This window comes from Lutra lutra, chromosome 7 (assembly GCF_902655055.1).
Source record: "Lutra lutra chromosome 7, mLutLut1.2, whole genome shotgun sequence".
NCBI lineage: Eukaryota > Metazoa > Chordata > Mammalia > Carnivora > Mustelidae > Lutra > Lutra lutra.
This window is the reverse complement of record NC_062284.1, coordinates 119329868-119344790: the sequence shown is the minus strand read 5'-3', so window position 1 is coordinate 119344790 and position 14923 is coordinate 119329868. Positions and strand designations below refer to the sequence as shown.

At 44.5% G+C, this 14923-nt stretch overlaps 1 protein-coding gene across 3 annotated transcripts in view; it reads right to left on the bottom strand.

The window, feature by feature from the left end:
* Positions 1-14923, bottom strand: part of FOXN3 (forkhead box N3) — a 400340-nt gene that overhangs the window by 276681 nt on the left and 108736 nt on the right. For all 3 annotated transcript variants that reach the window (XM_047738590.1, XM_047738593.1, XM_047738594.1), the window contains exon 2: positions 6314-6428. The gene's annotated coding sequence lies outside the window, so the exon portion shown is untranslated. The remainder of the gene's footprint in view (positions 1-6313; positions 6429-14923) is intronic.

Genomic DNA, 14923 nt, shown 5'->3' with positions numbered 1-14923 from the left:
AGCTGCTGAGCACTGTGCCCCGTATTTTATGAGAATGATTTTACTTCATTCTCATGCCCTCTCTACCAAGTAGAGATCAATGTTCCCATTTTACAGATGGGGAAATGAAGGCTCAGGTACCGTACATGATTTCCCAGGAATCCACAGCTCAGAAATCACACTCAAAGTCCTTCAGCTAGAAAGAGGAAAGACTGGAATCTGGAACCGTGGCCCTGACATCCACTGGCTAGCTCTGGGAAGCTTGGGCCACAAAACTAACACCAACCCTGCCATGAGCCACAGCTTTTCTGGTACATGCACTTGAACTGGTGCTACTAAAAAACCATGGCCTTCCCCTCTTTCCTGAAGCCAAAGGTGATTTTTACTGTTTGAAAGTCTTGTGTAGGCTTTATGCCTCCTCTCCCAGGAGCTCTACTGTCAGCCCCCCAGGCCTGGGCCACACTACAGCTATTGGCTGGATTGCAAAATCGTTCTGTCCGTTCAGACAAACCCAGCTCTCTCAGGACAGTTGGCGCAATTCAACAGCAGCCTATAAGGGACCAAGGCTCAGAACTGGTTTTAAATAAATCAAGCTCTCCAGATTCCACAAATCTCTTTCAATTGCTTTAGTTTGTGATGACAACGGGACCAGCAAAGTTAGTGAGGAAGCTGCCCCCACCCCCAACCCATGGTGTCTTGCTTTGGGACCTTGCTTTGTGACTTCTTTTATTTTTTTTTAAGATTTTTAAAAAATTTTTTATTTATTTGACAGAGAGAGAGATCACAAGTAGGCAGAGAGGCAGGCAGAGAGAGAGGAGGAAGTAGGCTCCCCACCGAGCAGAGAGCCCGACACAGGGCTCAATCCCAGGACCCTGAGATCATAACCTGAGCCAAAGGCAGAGGCTTTAACCCACTGAGCCACCCAGGCGCGCCTGCTTTGTGACTTCTGTGGCTCTAAGCTTCCCTATGGAAAGATAACAAACTGTAATTACCTATCTCACCAAAATGATTGCAATACCCAAGGGAGATCGTAAAAACACTTTGAGGGGAAAAAAAATAAAGAAATGCCTTCTAAAACCAAAGGTGTTAATATCATACCTTTTCCAAATCGTACAGGTTACGACAAATTATACTGGTTACTTAGAAGGCCAAACCATAGCTCCAGAAACTCTCTCACTCTGTTACATATATGGGGATTTGAATTTAATTAAAGTTTTCCAGGAAACACCTACAGCCATTACCAAAGTTGCCAACTGGGCAGCCAATGGGAAGACTCCCGGTAGGTCTGTGAATCAGTCCTTGGGAGGGTTTGTGTCTTGTTTATTAACACTTGGGCCCCATTGATGACATAAGCATAACTCTCCTTGGTATTAAAGTAACTGGGAGTGGAGATTAATTGCCCAATTTTTAATTACATGTGGCCTCTCTGTACCCCATGTTGTAAGGGCCCTGCCTTACGAGGCACCATCAAAACAAGCGATCTATCATCGTGTATTCTGAAAGAGCTCCAGTATCTGCAGAGTGTACGATCACCAAAATAAAGGGTTCTAGCCTTCTAAGAATCTAACCCACACGTTGGGGCGCCTAGGTGGCTCAGTGGGTTAAAGCCTCTGCCTTCGGCCCAGGTCATGATCCCAGGGTCCTGGGATCTAGCCCCACATCGGGCTCTCTGCTCAGCAGGGAGCCTGCTTCCTCCTCTCTCTCTCTGCCTGCCTCTCTGCCTACTTGTGATCTCTGTCAAATAAATAAATAAAATCTTAAAAAAAAAAAAAAAAGAATCTAACGCACACGCACTCTTGGTGTGACTTTAAAAATGGCTTAAATAATGGGAACATCACAGGAAAACATGTTGAACTGTGTCTGCTGACTAGTCACACACCCTCCAACCCATCCAGCTGTCTCTGGACAGCTCTGAGGCCAAGGCATCAGACTCCATTTTGAACTCGACTTTCTTCCTCCCTTTCTGGAGTCTCTCATTTTCTCCATTGTCTTCATTCAGAGGAAAGAAAGACCTCATAAATGTCATTTCATATTCCAAGCAATTTGCTATAGGCAAGTACACCATTACTTTGTACAAATAAATTTACATAAATCATTATTAAAATGTTTTATCTTAGCAACATTATTTGGTTCCCAGAGCACAAATTAAATGCATGCTTAAAGCAGAATATTTTAAAGTTATTCCTATATAGTTTATGAGACAGGATTAGAAATTTCCATCTAATTTTTCTTTCATAATGGAATTCCTTTAGTTTTCTTTGTACGTTTTGAAACCACATGTATCATTTTCTGGGGGGTTTCTTGAAGCAAGCAATGCACATTTGGCTCATTTTTCAGAAACTCTTCCCTTTGATTCCATGGGTTCACTTCTGAACCCTGATTAGGAAGGCCAGAAACCAGGGAAATTAATACCATCTCGTGAATAATGGGTTTTTGTTTGATATTATTCTGCAAGCAAACTGGTCCTTGCTTGTGGTTTAGCTTTTTTTTTTATTTTTTAAATAAACAAATTTGTAAATAAGCTCCCTGAAAACAGAGCTCAGTTCCTCCTAGCTATTTGTGCTGGGAAGGAGCCTGCTGGAGTCAACTGCATTGCACATGGCAAGTCTTCACTGGCTCGAGTTCTCCTCCACCCTAGATTTGAAAATAAACTCTTTCTCCCTGCGTCAGATGTAGCACCCAGTGTTAACAAAAGCTGCATTGGTCGATGCCAGGGGAGTGGGGGGGAAGGGACTCACGGGTTCTGCTACTTGCTGGCTCTGGAGAATCACAGAGGGAGTCCATGTCTCATCTTCTCATCGAGGTCCTAAAGGGCAAGTCTCACCACTCGGGGCTTTAGCCCTCTACCAGCATGTGGTCTGGGCACCATTCCCAAGCCAGTGTCAGGGGAGTGGGGCCCCATGCAGTCAAGGGGACAATCCTCGAGAAGGATAAATGAGGCAGTCCCATGGAGTGCTTAAGAGCAGGATAGACCTGGATTCAAGGCAAACCTTTCTGCTTCTGCTACCTTAGCTTAAATGAGATTACGTGTACCTACTTCACAAGTTGGCTTTGAAGATTAAATGAAACAATGCAGGCAAAATCTTAGAACAGTGTGACTCAGAAAAGGCTCTTAAGCAGTAGCTAACATTAATCCTGAAGGATGACCGAGGGGTCAAGCTGGGGTGATCATAATTTGTTGTCCCTACTAGGATATTTCTGGGTGTGAAAGGGAGGACTGTCAGATAATTATGTTAGGTCAACTGGCAAATGCTAGGATGGTCCCAGGCATAGTGGGGCGTGTGCTACTACCCTGACCCCAGTTCATCGCCATTCAACAGCTCATGAAGAAATCAGGTTAAAAAAAAAGAAGAGGAAAAGAAAAGAAAAGAAATCAGGTACCGGTCATCTCTTACCTATTTTACCAGGTAAGGCTCTTCCATACATTGTATCTGACCTTTCATAAACAATGTGAAAAAAGGTACAGCTGGGTTAATTACCTTTTAATGATGAATGAAGAACAGCACAGAAAAAAATATGGGCTTTCCCACAATGACCCAATGTTGTCAGAGCAGGGGATACCCCAAGCATCCCTTATGCTCCTCCCTACTTCCCAGTCTCCTGGCAACTAGAGGGTCATGAGACTAATTCTGGCCAATGGACTACAGACGTGAAATTGATCTGAGTCACTTCTGGTCTAAGGCACTTCAGAAAGGGTAGGTGTTTTCAATTCTTCTTTACACATCTTAGGGTAACCAGGAAGTCCCATGTTGAGACGTAAGTGTCGCAGAAGGGACAAGGCTGGAACCTGGAAACCGGCTGCAGGACAGCCACACTGACAACCTAATTCTGGGTGAGTGAGAAATAAACTTCCGTTGTACTAACCCTGAGATTTGGGGAGTCCTCTTCATGCTGGCATACCACAGCCTGCCCCTGCTCAGCTAGCTGGTAGGAGTAGGAACCCGTATCTCCAACTCTGACCATAGTTTCCACTCAACAATATCATAAAGTCCCACCAAACTAGGAAAATACTGCCAAGGTCAAATGGCATGACTTACTCATGCTAAGTCTTCAATGCTTACTTGATTTAAAACAAAATATTTATTTGGTTAAAATAAGATAGCTCAGGGGTGCCTGGGCAGCTCAGTTAGTTCAAAGCATCCAACTCTGCGGTTTCAGCCCAGGTCAGGATCTCATGGGTCTTGAGATGGAGCCCTGTTGGGCTCCTCTGCCCAAAGGAGAGTCTGCCTGAGGATTCTCCAGGATTCTCTCCTCTCCTATGCAAATCCTACTTGTCCTTCATTCAATCTCATTTTCTTTGTGGGCCAAAATATTCCACACCTCAAATTTTGCAAACACTCATGCCACACAATTGTCTAGGGAATCTGCTAGGATGACAATTTTTTTGCTGCAGAGGGTCGAAAAGTAAGTATTTTTTTATTTCTGCTGCACTTATTCGCCTCTGTCAGGGTGCCAAGACTCCCTAGACAATCTGCAAATGGACAGGGCCGTGTTCCAGTACAACTTTATTTAGGGACACTGAAATCTGAATTCCATTTCATTTTCACACGACACAAAATATTACCCTTCTTTGAATTTTGCCGAACCATTGGACAATGTAGAAACCCTTCACAGCCAGTCTGCTGCCCATGAACACGCAGCAGGCCCCACCTGGCCAATGGGCAGTGATCGGTCCCTGCACTAGGCTCTGAAGACAAATGCCCACCATCACTTAGGCAATCGCTTTAGGGGGAAGAGAACACAAAGACTTAGTCTAGTTCTGCTTCCTGGTGGCTGGCCATCCAGGGCTCCGATTCCAAGGCGGCCTTGGTCCTGGGTCGGCAAGGTTAGCACCGGGGCAGGCGGACCAGAGTCAGGACAGGCCTGACAGGATGTGCAGGAGTCTTGGCAGGCCAGTCTCAGCAGCACCTTTAAGACCCAGGGCAGCGAAAGCCACCACCGCTTTATCCAAAAGCAGCACTGGAAGAGAGCTAGGTGCAGGCAGGATTTGCAGGGCTCTCCCATAATTAAGCAGGCCACTTGGCTCCCCATCCCTGACCGTGGCGCCCATTTCAGCCTTGGGACCCTCACTGAATCTGGCTTTCAGAACTCTTGGCATCGACTCACAGACTCATGTCTTTGGCTTCTGCTTCTTCCCCTTCAACCTCCCGACTCTGAATGGTGCTTTGTGAATCACCAAGGTACTGACCTCACACAGCCTCTGGTTTATCCCTCAGGCCTTGTCAAGCCACACCTGCCAGGCCGAGCATGGCAGGCAGTGGGCAGGTGTGTAAGAGAAGAGTAAATAATCAGGTAGACAGGCAGAGGCCAGATGTGGACAGGACCGAAGAAACAGAAAAGGCTAGTCCGGTGGCAGCCAAGCCAGGGGCGTGGCAACGATGACCACTGTCCCTGAAGGAAGCTTCTAGCCAAGGCCCTCTGTAACAGGGCAGGTAGAGTCTCCCCAAGGGAACCCTCAGGGACCCCGGCTCTGAAGGGGATGCTGGCTCTGGCCAGAACAGAGAATCAGGGTCCTCTGACCTGTGTCTGCTCCACCCACCCAGGGCCCTGACTGTCCAGGCTCATGGTGGGCTCATTCCCACCTACCTATCCAGGTACCATGTTGCTCCTCTTCCCTTGGCCTGGCCAAAAGATCCACAGGTTAAAAAAAAAAAAAAAAGCCTCCTGGAGGCCCCCCCCTTCCATGAGTTCTTCCCTAATTATTTCAATCCCAGTCCTCAAAGTCTCTCAATTCCCTGAACCAGAGAGCTACCATTAATTAGTACGCAGCCCTGGCCCTACGCTGAACACCACCATCTGTCATTTCCTTGAGTCATGGATCTTTGGCTAAGCCGTGACTCTATAAGGACAGAGCCACGTCTTATATTCTTTTTACTCCCATCTGCCTCAAGAACACATAACAGATACTCAGTAATACTTACGAATTCCACTAAAAGGTAAAGATTAGAAAGATTAATAGAATTCAAGTAAAACATGTTATTATGGGAAAGAAACTGATTTAGAGGAACTATGGGTAGAAGGCAGTTTCTAGGTGAAAATTCCCAGCAGTGTTCCTGTTGCTTTGTGTGTCTAGGACGCACACCAAAATTTTAAATAAAGATGTGATTGAATGTTTTCATTATTTTGATGCCTAAATTGGATTGACCACATTGTCAGTCTGATCAGCTGCATAAATTAATCATTAGGAAGACTGGGAGAGGAAGAGGGAGAGGATACCAATTGATGAAGAAACAATCAATTTGGCATTTGCATTTAAATATAGCTTTGGTATTTCATTTATTCAGTGCAATCTCCCTGAGGTGTAGGTGAGCAGGGGAAGGCAGAGCTTGATTACCTGAGTCGGAATGGGTCCAGGAAACCGAGGTCAGCATTGCTCCAGTCACAGAAAGGACAGACAGGCCTCCATCACCACACGAACGCCGGTCTTAGGAGATGATGCCTTCTAGAGACTGGTGGAGAGGAGCAGAAGGAGGTCAGGATTAGAGCAGAGGAGGAGAAAGGACCCTCTCAAATATAATGGATGTCATCTCTGGACTGACTCTAAAAGATGCAACACTTCAGGGGAAAAAAAAAAATCAATTGCAACAGTTATCTCTTATTTCTTGGGAAGTTATTGAACCACTGGGTCTTTCCAGATAGAGCATTCTTGAAACCGCCTCACAGGGCATAAAAGGACCCAGAAATTTGGGAAAATACATACCACAGATATCATGAGATTGGCTTACTTTACTACAATGGTCATTGTGACACTGGTGAGATCTTTTCACTTCTCTCCAGCTGCCACTGAAACACTTGTCTACACAAAGGAAAACCATCAAGGCCAGCGATCCAGCACGTGGACCAGGCTTGATCCGCTGGGTTGACCAGGTTCACGGGCTCCAAAGTCAATGATGCTCTCTTCTGTTCCTACCAAATAAAATTACTCTGGCTCTGTTCCTGAGGGGAAAGATCCCATCAAACTCAAGCTCATTAAATGCTTAAGCTACAGATTACTAGCCCACAGTTAACCAATAATCTTACAAAACAGAAAAGTTTGTACAGGAGATAGATTGCATAATAATTTCTGATAGAAGATTATTTTTTTCTTAGCCTACGCCTCAAGGAAGCCAAATTAATAGACTTTCTCATGAAAAGAATGATGTTATCTTATGAACTTCAGTGTAGAGAACATCAGGAAATAAATTCCTTAGATCGGTGATTCTCCAACTATGGTCCCTGGAACAGCAGCAGACACGTACTGAGAGTTTGTTCGAAATACAAATTCTTGGCTCCCACCCAAGATCTACTGAATCTGAATTTTTAGAGGTGGGGCCCTGCAATTTGTTTTAACAAGCCCTCCAAGTAATTCTGATATGCCTTTGATTATTAATTTATCCACCCACTCAAAGACATTTATTCTGTCATTGTCAAATAAAACTACCCTACTCTACTGTGTGTTAAGCTTTAAATACAGGCAAAGCATTCAACTAAGGATTGGGGAGGGAGAAGGAGTCAGAGAGAGACAATGGATGACAAAAATCCATGCCTTTAAGAAATGGATTGTCCTTGGGGCACCTGGGTGGTCTGGTAGATTAAGACTCTTGATATTGGCTCAGGTCATGATCTCAGAGTCATGAAATCGAACCCCACACAGGGCTCTGCGCTCAGCAGGGGGTCTGCTTCTCCCTCTCCCTTCGCCCCTCCCCCTGCTCTTGTGCCTGCGTGTGCATGCGCTCTCAAATAAATAAATAAAGCTTTAAAGAAGACATACAAATGGCTAATAGACACATGAAAAAATGTTCATCATCACTAACCATCAGGGAGATTCAAATCAAAACCACATTGAAATACCACCTTACACCAGTTAGACTGGACAAAATCAACAAGACAGTAAACAACGAGTTTTGGAGAGGATGTGGAGAAACGGGAACCCTCTTACACTGTTGGTGGGAATGCAAACTGGTGTAGCCACTTTGGAGAACAGTGTGGAGATTCCTTAAGAAATCAAAAATAGAGCTTCCCTATGACCCTGCAATTGCACTACTGGGTATTTACCCCAAAGATACAGATGTAGTGAAAAGAAGGACCATCTGTACCCCAGTGTTCAGAGCAACAATGGCCACAATCGCCAAACTATGGAAAGAGCCAAGATGCCCTTGAAAAGACGAATGGATAAGGAAGATGTGGTCCATATATACAATGGAGTATGATGCCTCCATCAGAAAGGATGAATACCCAACTTTTGCATCACCATAGACAGGACTGGAAGAGATTATCTGGAGTGAAATAAGTCAAGCAGAGAGAGTCAATTATCATACGATTTCACTTACTTGTGGAGCATAAGGAATAACATGGAGGACATTAGGAGAAGGAAAGGAAAAGTAAGTTGGGGGAAATCGGAGGGGGGAACAAAGCATGAAGAGACTGTGGACTCTGAGAAACAAACTGAGGGTTTGGGAGGGAATGGGGTGGGGGATGGGTGAGCCTGGTGGTGGGTATTATGAAGGGCACGTATTGCATGGAGCACTAGGTGGTGCATAAACAATGAATCTTGGAAAAATAAAATAAAATTAAGATGTTAACATAAATAAATAAATAAATGAACAAACCTTTTAAACAAAGAAAAAGAAGCGTATCATCCACTATGGGAGACAAGACACATATGCAGGCAACTCAAATACAGACAGTGTGATTTCCTTTAATCAACAGCTAGAGGGTTTCTGAGGAGACATCTGTTTCTGGCTGGGGCAGCGAGAGCAGAGAAGGGAAAGCATCAAGACCACCACAGCAATAATGCGCCTTGAGATCCCGACAGGATTTTGACAGGTGGAAACAGGCCAAAAAACGGAAGGAAAGGCCCCGAGGCGAGGAAGCGTGAGGGGTCGTTCAGATACGTGGAGCAACCAGGTCTGGCTGAGACGTGAGAAACGTGAAGGCAGTCTGGGTGAGACAAGGTAACTTCCAAGTTCAGACAGGTAGACAATAGGGGCATGTGGCTTCTCTTGCTCGTGTGAAGACCACCCCGCAGCATCCGCCGCTTACGTTTAGAAATTGGTGTCTGATAAACCAGGTGACTCAAAGATTTCTAAAGCCAGTTTGCTTCACTGCACTTTTTTTTTTTTTACTAGAGGGGTGCGCCTCTGCTGCTTCAAGAATTAACCACTCAAGTTCTGCCCAGGAGGAGGAAACAAAAGAAAATTTTAAAGCAGGCATGAGAATCTAGATGTCACAGTAGCCTCAGGCCATTCTGCAAAGGGCCAAAATGTTACCGTACCTCAGAAGCCCCTGAAGACGTTTGTGGTTTAAGTTTTATAAAATAATTCATGTGGATAGTGGTATGTGTCCTAATCACAGGGAAAAGTTAAGCCAGGTGTGGGGAGAGGGAAGAAAGGTGTAAAGAAAAGGGTAAAGAAAGGGTCAAAAGGTACAGACTTCCAGTTATAAAATAAACAAGTCATGGGGAGGTAGTACGCAGCATGGTGATTATAGTTTATAATACCCTATTGCCTATTTGAAAGTTGCTAAGAGAACCGACCTTAAAAGTTCTCATCAGAAGAAAAAAAATTTTCTAACTATGGAAGGCGACAGATACTAAGTAGACTCACATCGTGGGGATCACTGTAAAATGTACACAAACACCGAACACAAACACTCTGTTGTACATCTGAAACTAGCATCATGTTACATGTCAATGACACCTCAATTTAAACAAATTAAGGCATATTAAAAAAAAGTTAAACCATCACTCAACATTTCTAATTAGAGGAAAAGAAGAACTTTTCATGATCAAGAAGATATGGCTTTTGCCTCTAGAAAACCGGCATAAATACAACACTTTAGTTCCCAATGCTGCTGGGTGAACGCCGGGATACTGAAATGTTCTGACGTCATATGAGACGCTGGCAGAAACGAAGGAGGGTTCAGAATCCGCGGTATCTAGTTGCTCACCCCAGCTCTGCCATTTCGCCATCGAAGTCATTGCAGGGAAGAGACTCAACCCTCGAGACCCCAGTGCTTTCGTGATGGAGAATTAGAGGCACTGCCTTGCCCACCACCTTCAGTGAAATTTAAAGAAAAGACCAGAAGTTGCTATGACAATTACAAAGCGCAATGTTACTGTAAGGTACAGAATTATCCTGCCCATCGAGACATGTGGGTACTAATTAATACTTATTGTATCAGCCTTTGAAAGTATAAAAGCAGAATGTTTCCTATGCCCTTGAGGCTCACCTTTTAAATCTCTGCAGATACAATCATCCAGAGCAGCAAACTTGGCATCCACCAAACCATTCTCCTCAGAAACACTTCAAGGTAAATTTTTCACTCGTAATTTTTTTTTTTTAATTTTATTCCTCTGACCACGATAGACCATCCTGTTATCTTTCAGCAGCTCCTGGGAAGCACAACTCAGTCTTCAGCAACACGGACATATACGATGGCGATAATTTATCATCTCTGCAGGACTTTAGTCCCAGATGGACCATTTACTAATTTATTTCCATATGTAACTGGCAGAGAGATTAATCAGGCTTCCAACTTGGAAACGTGAATTGCACTTTACCCCCTTAACAGGCTAACTCTGGACAAGAGAAAGTACACGTTTACATAGAAAGCCTAGGGTTCCTCTGAAAAAGCCTGTCGACCTCACAGGTCTTTAAACACACACACACACACACACACACACACAGAGCTTGCTCCTTCTGTCAACTTGGAGGGCTGGCTCTTTCTCTAGCTGCTCCTGGGCTTCCCGGAGGGGTGGGGTCTGACAGGACTGCAGGCGGAAGGGAGCTCAGAGTGTCATGCCAATCAGCTCTAGTTGCAGCCACGTTCCCTGCCCCCCCTGCCCCGCCCCACGTCCCGAGTGCAAGCTCGGGGGCTCGTATTTCTGAAACTGAAGAGATCTTTTTGCCACGGTGCTGTGCCCAGCTGGCCCGGCTCTGTGGTGCCCAGACACTGGAAAGTATGTGCTTTCTTTTTTCCACTCTTTTTAAGGGTCTGAACTTGACGGAGTTCAGCAGCTGTTGTGTCCTCAGCAAGGCAATGGCTCATGAATTGTTAGCACTGTTCCCAGGGCCCCAGAGCTAAACTCGAGTCCACTTTTGTTTTTAATTCTATCCCAATGATATCAGCCTTTTTGCAAAGGCTGGGTAACAGGATTGTTGTCCGATGATGGTGTTTAAATAGAGAAAGCCGGCCAATCCCAACTCAGGGCAGAAAGTATGAGCTGCCGGGTGAAGTCTTAAGTGAAACCCAAGGCCATAGCCAGAAAGGTTCAGTAGACAGGACCATGTAGAGAGATCATCGGCTGGATCCACATGCCTGGGTCACTAACTAACCATATGGCTTTGGAAAAGTCCCTTACAGTTCAGATTCACAATTCTCTCCTTGGTAATAGGAGTTCATCTCCCTAAGATTCCATTCTGCTATAAAATCTTATGATTCTCTAAATATGAAAAAAAAAAAAAAAAAGAAAAGAAAAAGAAATCAGCCATTCAGTGGGTTTCTGTGTTTAGATGATGCCAAACAGCCAGAAGTTTGGAAGCATGCAAAAGAGACTGCACTGGTCCAGATGCCTAGTGCGGTGACAGACACAGCCCTAGGAGCCTCAGTATCCCACAGACTGTCTCTGAGCAGAGAACACGAGCCCCGGAGAGGATTCAACAACATATACCTTTATGAGATTTTCAAGATGCTGCAGTCTGAAGTACTGTGTAAAAGCAACAAAAGTCTGCGAGTCATGGTCTTGTCGTTAAAATGCTTACAGCTCAGTTAAGGACAGACACGACTCATCTTAATATTGCGGAATAAGTGCTATAATTGCAGACAAAGAAACTGTTACGCGAAGGTGAAGGACTGAGAAATCATCCCACTGAGGGCGAGAGGGAGAGTTCTTTAAGGTTTTATGGAAGAACTGGAATCAAACCTGGAAAAATGGGAGTAAAGGCATCCGGGCAGGGGCAGTGGCCAGAGTAAAAGCCCAGAAACGTCCTGACATGGCAGACACATGGTATTTAGCACCCTAGGGCAGCACCGTAAGATGCTTCAGGAAGAGAAGATCTGGACAGCGAGGCGGCTGAAGAGGGACTGATGGAGAAAGCCCTGGACAACAGCCCACGGACTGGCTCTTACCCCATGATCACCAAGGACCTTCAGAAGTTCTGGGCCACGGACACTCCAAATGGGCTACGCCGCAGAAAGTATATCCTGACAATTCTGTGACCATTGAAGATTGGTAATAAGATCAGTCTGTACCTTCATCTTTCTCTTACTCGTTCTGTGCTGCCACTATTTGGGAATCCCTCACATTTCTTTTTTCCAAATCAATTTCCTGGCCCTTCAAATGGAAGGAATTGAGTTTCCTACAAGCCCTGCCAGGATTTTACATTCAAATGACTGGTTCCGCCTAGAGCTCTACATCTAGGTTCATGTGTTCTTCGAGTCTTAAAAAAGAGTTCAGGGGCACCTGGGTGGCTTGGTGGGTTAAGCCTCTGCCTTTGGCTCAGGTCATGATCCCAGGGTCCTGGGATTGAGCCCAGCTTCAGGCTCTCTGCTCAGCAGGGAGCCTGCTCCCCGACCCCTGGCCTGCCTCTTTGCTTACTTGAGATCTCTATCTGTCAAATAAATAAGTAAAATCTTAAAAAAAAAAAAAAAGTTAAAACAACATGGTATAGACTGGTAGGTTTGTTGTTGTTGTTGTATATATTTTTTTCTTAATTTTTTTGTTTTGTGTGTGTGCGTGCGTGTGTGTGTGTGTGTGTGTGTGTGTAGGTTTTGGGGGGGATTTTTTTTTTTTTTTTTTTTTTTTTTTTGCTTTACACTGGATAATATTTCTGGATGATAAAAAAGGAGAAAACCCAAACATCTCAACTGCTGGAAGGCCTTGCTCTAGTGCTCCCAAAGAGACAAAAGTTCAGTTAGTCATCCCGAGGAGTGCATAGACACTTTTTTGATTTCTGGTTTCAGAGCCCAAGGGTAATAAACCCAAAGTTTCCAGGGCCCCTCCAGTGTAAGAGCAGAAAATCATGTAAACCCTCACACCAACTATATCTGGTTCCCCAGCCTGGGGGTGGGGGGGAGGGGCACAGGCACAGGTGGCTTTCTGCAGCTGTCACCTGAGAAGCTGCCCACCAGGATTCAAGGGGCATGGGGAGGGGGTCTGCATACCTGCTCTCCCCTCGGCCCCTAAAACAGGCCAGTGTCTCACAAGGAAAACAGAAATTAGGAAGAGGGGCTCATCCTCTGAGAAGGGAGCTGCCCTGGGCATGAGCCACCAAAACGTTAATTCTCCAGAGAAAACACAAACGTCCCTTCCCACCCCTGGGTGGCTCAGAGTACAGACAGGCAATAAATGGGAGGCTTCAACATCAGTTTCATTTTGGATCACCCTATTTAGAAAGGCAAATAGTATCTATCCACCAGGCTGCTGAATATTCCAGGGTTCAAGTCCCTGATTTATAATTCAGAATCTGTCCCAGCCCTCCACACACCCAGGTGTTCCGGAAGCAGCAGAGTGCCCGAGCCCCTCCCCCCTCCGATAGGTATTCTCTTAACATCTAATCAAATAATTACTTCGAAGAGCAACATGCAGTAGGCGCCGTAGTTTCCTGTGCACGTAAAACACAGTCTCGTACATACCAAAAGAGTTGCATATCTCATGCCACTCTTTGTAAAAGTCTACCTATGGTCAGAAAATGAATCCTCCTCAAATGAATAGATTAGCTTAAATTACCATGCCATTTTATAGTCTCTTCACTGATACATGAATAATAAAACTATAAGGTAAATGTGGCTTAAACTGAAAATGGGCATAAATAAAAATATTTTGACATTAAAAACTCAGTATAAATTGAACTACAACATACTTGAAAGCTCCCGCAATCATAACGTGCACATTGAAATCCATTAACCTAATACTTAGGCTGTATTCAAAAGCAGAGGTCTAACACGTAAATAAATACATATTTGAACACTTCTCCTAAATTACTGTACGATCCGATTGCAAAGTCACACACTTAAAAAGTCTATCATCTTTACTGGGTTGCTCTCTAACCAACACTCAAGTCTTATCAGGCTACAAGGTGGCGGCAGGATATAAACACAGAGACCAGCAAATGGTACCAAAAAGTAGCAGCAAATGTCAAAGACAAACCAGGGTCATCCCTGCGAGAAGAGAGATATTTACATAAGCATATGGCAAAGACAATGGAGCCCCAAATTCCCTTTAACTGCACACCTAATCAACCTCTCTGCTCCTCACCTGATCATTTTTATATAAAAACAATTTCTACAACGATACATTCAAAGACCTCAGTAACCATAAACTCAGCATCAGTTACAGATTCTGTTGCACATCAGATCTGCTTTAAGACTCAGCTATTTTCAACCAAAGCTTTCATTCCTTACCCACCACTACCCCTCCTCCAAAAAATTAGCTTCACTGACAATAACCTTAAATATGTCATCTGCCAAGGCCATTTTCTTACCTTTGTAACTCACTCACATTTGTTTCATTTGATATTTACCCAAGCAAGGACAATTGTTTGACTGGAATCTTGCAACTTTCAACTTTGCCCAGATTTTGTTGTCGTGAGGCAGGGGAATGTCAAAAACCCCGACACATGGCTCAGCCGAGCTAATATACATCTGAATCAGAGCTATATTTTAAATTCTTTTACACTTACTTAATATAGTGCGTGCTGCCTGTCCACTGATGCGATATCAGAAACCTGCAAGCTACTATTTCTGCAACTGTGTCACTGTAGATAGTCTGAAACATGTACGTAGCTGTTGCCATGGAAACAAACACAGCTAGGGTAGAGTGCCACGCTGTGTTAATTCCTTCACCCATGAACCCCAGGGGAATGCTAACATTCATCTTCTTTCTCCTTTCGTCTCACACTGCTTTAATATTTTTTAGCATTATCAAATGATGTACTAATACATATGGTACACCTGAAAATACGGA